We start from the raw sequence: 7,521 nt of genomic DNA, 5'->3' as shown, positions 1-7,521 counted from the left end.
TTCACAGCAGCATCCTTCACACAGCCAGAAGGAGCAGGCCACCCGAGTGCCCACTGGTGGACGGACAGATAGACGTGTGCGGTCTGCACACACAATTCAGCCTTAAGGAGGAAGTGTAGGGGCGCCCGGCTGGATCCATCGGTGGACTGGGGGGAGTTCGGTGCGTGGGGGTGGGCCGGGGGCTGAGGTGGGGAGGCTGGGGGCGGGGGGAGTGGCGGGGACTGGAGGGGTTCAGTGCATGGGGGCTGGGCCGGGCGTGGGAGCGGGGGAGCTGGTGTTCGGTGGGGACAGAGCCTCAGCGTCGCAAGATGAAGAGAGTCCAGGGGACAGACAGCAGGGCCGGCTACAGACGGCGTGCGTGTACTTAAACCATTGAGCTCTCGAGAGTTAGGATGGCAAATTCTGCGTTTGTACATGCCTTACCACAGTTTATAAGACCTCATCAGACAGCAACAAACGTATTACGTGCGGACGTGTTAAAACAGAAACAAGCCCAAATCATCACCCCCGAGGCTTGACTCCCTTCCATCCTTTCCCGAGCACTTCACCTTTGGTTTTGACTTGAACGACAGAAAGGGACTGGCCCACACATTAACCCTGGAGCCCGAGCCCCGGGCAAGTCTGTTGGGTCCCAGGGACCAGGCCCTGGTTATCTTTTGGGGACCATGACCCCGCCCCCTGCGACGTCTGGCTCCCTGGATCACTCAAGGCGCGTGGGACCGTGCTCCCGACATGTGGATGCGCCCTTGTCTTTGCTCCAGACAGATGAGCCTTCTTCTAAAAAGTATTTGTCCTCATAACCTAACAACACAGCCATGCTGTTCGGACTCCTGTAACAAAGGAGCGGCTCTGACGGGACAGGCTCTCACTAGGTGGCAACACCATCTCACGGAGTGACGTCGTATGAGCCCCAGGCCAAGCGAGCGTTGGTCATCTTGTTTAGACTCAAAGGCTCTCTGTGCCGTGGTAATAAGCATCACCGAGCTTGCCATCCCGCTAACACGGCGGTGCCCTTGTACTCTAAGTCACACGGCCTGATCACACGGAACTCGAAAGTTGACCTGAAACAGCGTTGAGGTACAAGCCTGACCTTCACCGGCACTCGGTGCTGTTTCGTCCAAACGATGTACACTCAGGAACATTTCCCCGAACCTTCTGCTTCCACCTGGCTAAAGGAACTGAGAAATGAACAACCCGGGGTCTAACGCTCACGTGGCGCCTGGCGGGCTGCGAAACCCAGGGCGAGACGCTGGGGGTGGGGGGACAGAGAGACAGAGGCGGGCAGACATGGGTGTCACCAGACTGTCACCAGAGCCACTGGGGGTGGGGGGACAAAGAGACAGAGGCGGGGAGACATGGGCTGTCCCCAGACTGTCACCAGAGCCACTGGGGGGGGGGGACAGAGAGACAGAAGCGGGCAGACATGAGTGTCACCAGACTGTCACCAGAGCCACTGGGGGGGGGGGGGGACAGAGAGACAGAGGCGGGCAGACATGGGTGTCACCAGACTGTCACCAGAGCCACTGGGAGTGGGGGGACAGAGAGACAGAGGCAGGGAGACATGGGCTGTCCCCAGACTGTCACCAGAGCCACTGGGGGGGGGGGGGACAGAGAGACAGAAGCGGGCAGACATGGGTGTCACCAGACTGTCACCAGAGCCACTGAGGGTGGGGGGGACAGAGAGACAGAGGCGGGCAGACATGGGTGTCACCAGACTGTCACCAGAGCCACTGGGGGTGGAGGGACAGAGAGACAGAGGCGGGCAGACATGGGTGTCACCAGACTGTCACCAGAGCCACTGGGGGTGGGGGGACAAAGAGACAGAGGCAGGGAGATATGGGCTGTCCCCAGACTGTCACCAGAGCCACTGGGGGGGGGGGGACAGAGAGACAGAAGCGGGCAGACATGGGTGTCACCAGACTGTCACCAGAGCCACTGGGGGTGGGGGGACAAAGAGACAGAAGCGGGCAGACATGGGTGTCACCAGACTGTCACCAGAGCCACTGGGGGTGGGGGGACAGAGAGACAGAGGCGGGCAGACATGGGTGTCACCAGACTGTCACCAGAGCCACTGGGGGGGGGGGACAGAGAGACAGAAGCGGGCAGACATGGGTGTCACCAGACTGTCACCAGAGCCACTGGGGGTGGGGGGACAAAGAGACAGAGGCGGGGAGACATGGGCTGTCCCCAGACTGTCACCAGAGCCACTGGGAGTGGGGGGACAGAGAGACAGAAGCGGGCAGTCATGGGTGTCACCAGACTGTCACCAGAGCCACTGGGGGTGGGGGGACAAAGAGACAGAGGCGGGGAGACATGGGCTGTCCCCAGACTGTCACCAGAGCCACTGGGGGGGGGGGACAGAGAGACAGAAGCGGGCAGACATGGGTGTCACCAGACTGTCACCAGAGCCACTGAGGGTGGGGGGACAGAGAGACAGAGGCGGGCAGACATGGGTGTCACCAGACTGTCACCAGAGCCACTGGGAGTGGGGGGACAGAGAGACAGAAGCGGGCAGACATGGGTGTCACCAGACTGTCACCAGAGCCACTGGGGGTGGGGGGACAAAGAGACAGAAGCGGGCAGACATGGGTGTCACCAGACTGTCACCAGAGCCACTGGGGGTGGGGGGACAGAGAGACAGAGGCGGGCAGACATGGGTGTCACCAGACTGTCACCAGAGCCACTGGGGGGGGGGGGGACAGAGAGACAGAAGCGGGCAGACATGGGTGTCACCAGACTGTCACCAGAGCCACTGGGGGTGGGGGGACAAAGAGACAGAGGCGGGGAGACATGGGCTGTCCCCAGACTGTCACCAGAGCCACTGGGAGTGGGGGGACAGAGAGACAGAAGCGGGCAGTCATGGGTGTCACCAGACTGTCACCAGAGCCACTGGGGGTGGGGGGACAAAGAGACAGAGGCGGGGAGACATGGGCTGTCCCCAGACTGTCACCAGAGCCACTGGGGGGGGGGGACAGAGAGACAGAAGCGGGCAGACATGGGTGTCACCAGACTGTCACCAGAGCCACTGAGGGTGGGGGGACAGAGAGACAGAGGCGGGCAGACATGGGTGTCACCAGACTGTCACCAGAGCCACTGGGAGTGGGGGGACAGAGAGACAGAAGCGGGCAGACATGGGTGTCACCAGACTGTCACCAGAGCCACTGGGGGTGGGGGGACAAAGAGACAGAAGCGGGCAGACATGGGTGTCACCAGACTGTCACCAGAGCCACTGGGGGTGGGGGGACAGAGAGACAGAGGCGAGCAGACATGGGTGTCACCAGACTGTCACCAGAGCCACTGGGGGGGGGGGGGGACAGAGAGACAGAAGCGGGCAGACATGGGTGTCACCAGACTGTCACCAGAGCCACTGGGGGTGGGGGGACAAAGAGACAGAGGCGGGGAGACATGGGCTGTCCCCAGACTGTCACCAGAGCCACTGGGAGTGGGGGGACAGAGAGACAGAAGCGGGCAGTCATGGGTGTCACCAGACTGTCACCAGAGCCACTGGGGGTGGGGGGACAAAGAGACAGAGGCGGGGAGACATGGGCTGTCCCCAGACTGTCACCAGAGCCACTGGGGGGGGGGGACAGAGAGACAGAAGCGGGCAGACATGGGTGTCACCAGACTGTCACCAGAGCCACTGGGGGGGGGGACAGAGAGACAGAGGCGGGCAGACATGGGTGTCACCAGACTGTCACCAGAGCCACTGGGGGTGGGGGGACAGAGAGACAGAAGCAGGCAGTCATGGGTGTCACCAGACTGTCACCAGAGCCACTGGGGGTGGGGGGACAGAGAGACAGAGGCGGGCAGACATGGGTGTCACCAGACTGTCACCAGAGCCACTGGGAGTGGGGGGACAGAGAGACAGAAGCAGGCAGTCATGGGTGTCACCAGACTGTCACCAGAGCCACTGGGGGTGGGGGGACAGAGAGACAGAGGCGGGGAGACATGGGCTGTCCCCAGACTGTCACCAGAGCCACTGGGGAGATGGAGAGACAGAAACGGACTGCAGCACAGTGACAACCGGCTTTCTGTCAAGAGGATGCAGGCCACCTGTGGGGTGAGGTTCTGGGGACACGAAACGAGGGCCAGTTTACCAGTGGGGGCAGTGGTGCCCAAAATCACCTCTGTGTCCAGGCAGGGCGGGGCCTTTCCGCGTTTCTGTCCCCTCGACTCGCTTTCTTACGGGCTCACTGCTTACTTCTCAGACAAGAATGTCACCTTATAAGCGGCTGAAATTCCCCGACCAGCGCTGCGGGGGTCATGTGGGTGAGCCCCTGCCAGGCCCTGGACATCCGTCCCTCCCTTGGGGACTTCCCGCCTCCTTCCTGTCAAACCTCCCACTGGGGACCACACTCCGCTGGCGGCCCTATCCGTGAATCGCTTCGTAAAACCAACCCCATCTCCACGTTTACTCGGTTGACTGTCGTTTCTCAACAGACATAAAGAGCTCGTTTGTTAATGAAAACTCACTGAATTCCCCCCCCCCGCCCAAAAATAATTCAGTGAGAAAAATGGCATTGTTTTACACTTTTGCAAATCTCTTTCGTCTCTGGCCGAAGCAGAAAAGGCTGGATTCCCGCGTCTGCTTCCGCGTTCGATCTGTCACACGCGATGTGGCATCTGGAAAACTCTACGCTCGTGAAAACCAGAGAACGGCCAGGGTGCCAGCGTTCCTCTGACAGTCGTCTCTCCCTTGGCACCGTTGTCAGCGTGCAAGAGGGTGGAAACGCAGTGCTGCATCAGCCACCACCCAGCGCGGTCCGCAGGGCTGCTTGCTGAGTAATGGACCGCCATCCTGCCATTCAAAACGTGCCCCCTAAACCCGCAACGTCAGCATCGCCTGGGACCTGGTCACGAACGCGGGATCTGGGTCCGCCCCAGGCCTCCTGAATCAGGGTCGAGTTTCAACACCTCCAGGAGGGTTGTTTCAGAAGCCGGGCCCGGGGAATAACGTGCCCAAGCCTCACCAGGCACACGTGAGCAGAGGTCCACCCGGCCCCTGGACACGGCCACGTTCACTTCCGTGACCTCATCACCCCCTAGACCCGCAGGTGCCAACCGGGCCGCGCCGTTGGCTGGCCTCAGTTATGGGACGGTGGCGGGCAGATGTGCCCCCGAAGGTGTCCACGCCCCAACCCCTGGATCCTGTGAATATAGTATGTTGGCCAGAGGGGCTCTGCAGAGTTAATTAAGGTTATAGGCTTTAAAATAGGAAGATTGGCCTTATCACGTGGCCCAGTCTAATCCCACGCGTCCTTAAAGGCAGAGCACTTTCAGGGACACCCGGGTGGCTCAGTCAGTTGAACGTCCAACTCTGGATTTCGACTCAGGCCATGATCTCACAGTGTGGGGTCCAGCCCTGCGTCGGGCTCCCGGGGATGCTCTCTCTCCCTCTCTGTCTGCCCCTCCCCAGCTCCTGCTGTCTTTCTCTCTCAGAATAAAAGGAAAACAAGTAGAGAGCTTTCTCCAGCTGGAGACAGAGAGGCGGTGCAGAGGTGAAGTCAGAGAGTTGTAAGTGTGAGAAGGAGGACTCCCCGCCCCCAGTGGCTGGAAGACGGTGACGGAGACACAGGTGGCCTTGTGCTGACGGCCAGCAAGGACCCGGGGCCCTCGGCCCCACAGCTGCAGGAAGTAAATTCTGCCCGAGTCTGAATGAGTTGGGGGAAGATTCTCCCCCAGAACCTCTAGATAAAAGCCCAGGCCCACGGACCCCCTGACTCTGGTCTTGAGACCTGCCCAGGGGGATCGGCCACGTCCCCCAGAGCCACGGACCTCCAGGATGGGAGAAGATACGTTTGTGTTGTTTTGAGCCTCCAAGGGCGTGATAACTTGCTACGGCAGCGACGGGAAGCTTCTACAAGCACCCGCCACGCCCGACCTGCTGTGCGAGTCCCAGGGGCGCCACCCCCCCCCCCCCCCCCCCGCTGCACAGGGAAGGAACCCCGACTGTCCCACGGCAGTGTGCCCCGGGTATACAGTGACTGCCAGTGCGGGGTCTGATGTCAGCTCTGCAGCCCTCGGCCCTGGGCCACCTCCCGGCCCCCGTCACGCTGTCCTCTTCTCCTGGAGCACCACCTTTGCCATCCCCTTCCTGCCTCCCCAGACCCCACCCTCTGGCAATGCCCTTCTCTCCGGGAAATCTTCCTTAATTCTCTCCAGTCCCGGGCTTCATCTGTCCCATCTCGGGGTGACCTCTGTGTCATGCCGCAGACCTGTGTCACCGCCTCCCACGAGACCCCACCCGGGGTCCCCACCCAGAACCTGCTTGGGATTCTCCCTCTCCCTCTCTCTCTGCCCCTCCCCGCCCTCAAATAAAATTAAAAAAAAAAAAAAAAAAAAAAAGCCAGACGGACGGCCACCGAGCACCTGAGACAATGCTCAACAGACCGAGTCGTGAAGGAAATGCAAATCACAACCGCCACGCGGCTTCACGCCCACTGCAAGGTCTGCGGTCACATCCCAAAGCCCCAGAAAATCACGGGTCCTTGCGAGACAAGTGCAGACCCGCGTTCACCGCTGGTGGGACTGAAACATGACACACAGCCTCTGTGGGGAAAACGGTCCGGCGGGTCCTCGGGGAGTCAGACAGTGCGACCCCGTGATGCCCCTGCCAGGGCCCCACCCCCAGGGGAAAAAAAAAAAACACGTGTTTGCGCAGAAACCTGTGCGCGGACGTCGCCGGCAGCAGCCTCCACGATAACCCCGAAGCGAGGACCACGCACGTGTCCACGGGCGGACGGTGGAACAGAGGAAGCGTGGCGTCTCCACACAGGGACCGTCCCTCGGCCTTAAACAAACATCAGGGCGCCCGGACGGCTCTTGATCTCAGGGTCTACCCCCGCGCTGGGGGTAGAGGTGACCCGAAAAGGCATCCATACGTGCTACGGTTCGGATGGACCTCGAGACCATGATGCTAAGCCAAAGAAGGCAATTACGAAACGTCACCCAGTAAAGGTCACACGGCATAGAATTCCTTTTATGCCAAGTGTCCAGAGCAGGCAAATGTTTGCAGGCAGAAAACAGGTCAGTGGCTGCTGGGGAAATTGGGGTGGAGGAAGCCGGGGTGGTTACTTAATGGGCGTGGGCTGTTCCGTGGAGATAACAAAGTTTTGAAACTCGGCCCACGTGGTGGTTGCATAACCCTGTGAACTCCCAAGTGCCACCGAAATGGCTCACTTCATTTTAGTTGAATGTCGGTCCAAACCAAAGAGAGAGACACAAAGAGACCGAGCGCCGGTGTCGGGAGAAAAGCACGGCAGCTGAGGTCAGAAGCGGTTTAGATCTGTTCGTGGCCTGCCTCTGCGTGGTCACTCGAAAACGGTGGGTCGTGTGCTGCACAGACCTCGCGGTGGTTAGAAAACGGAGCGAGAGGAAGGGGTCGGGCCAGAGAGAGCTCTCGGGGGGGGGGGGGCTGTGTCTCCCACGGGACCTCCAAGGGGTAGAAACCCCAGGTTTCTGGCTGAGAGAAGAGGAGGGGCCGGGTGTCAGAGGAGGAAGGGTCTGAGCGACCGCTGGCGG

This window comes from Leopardus geoffroyi, chromosome B3 (assembly GCF_018350155.1).
Source record: "Leopardus geoffroyi isolate Oge1 chromosome B3, O.geoffroyi_Oge1_pat1.0, whole genome shotgun sequence".
NCBI lineage: Eukaryota > Metazoa > Chordata > Mammalia > Carnivora > Felidae > Leopardus > Leopardus geoffroyi.
Note: the sequence above shows the minus strand (reverse complement) of the source record.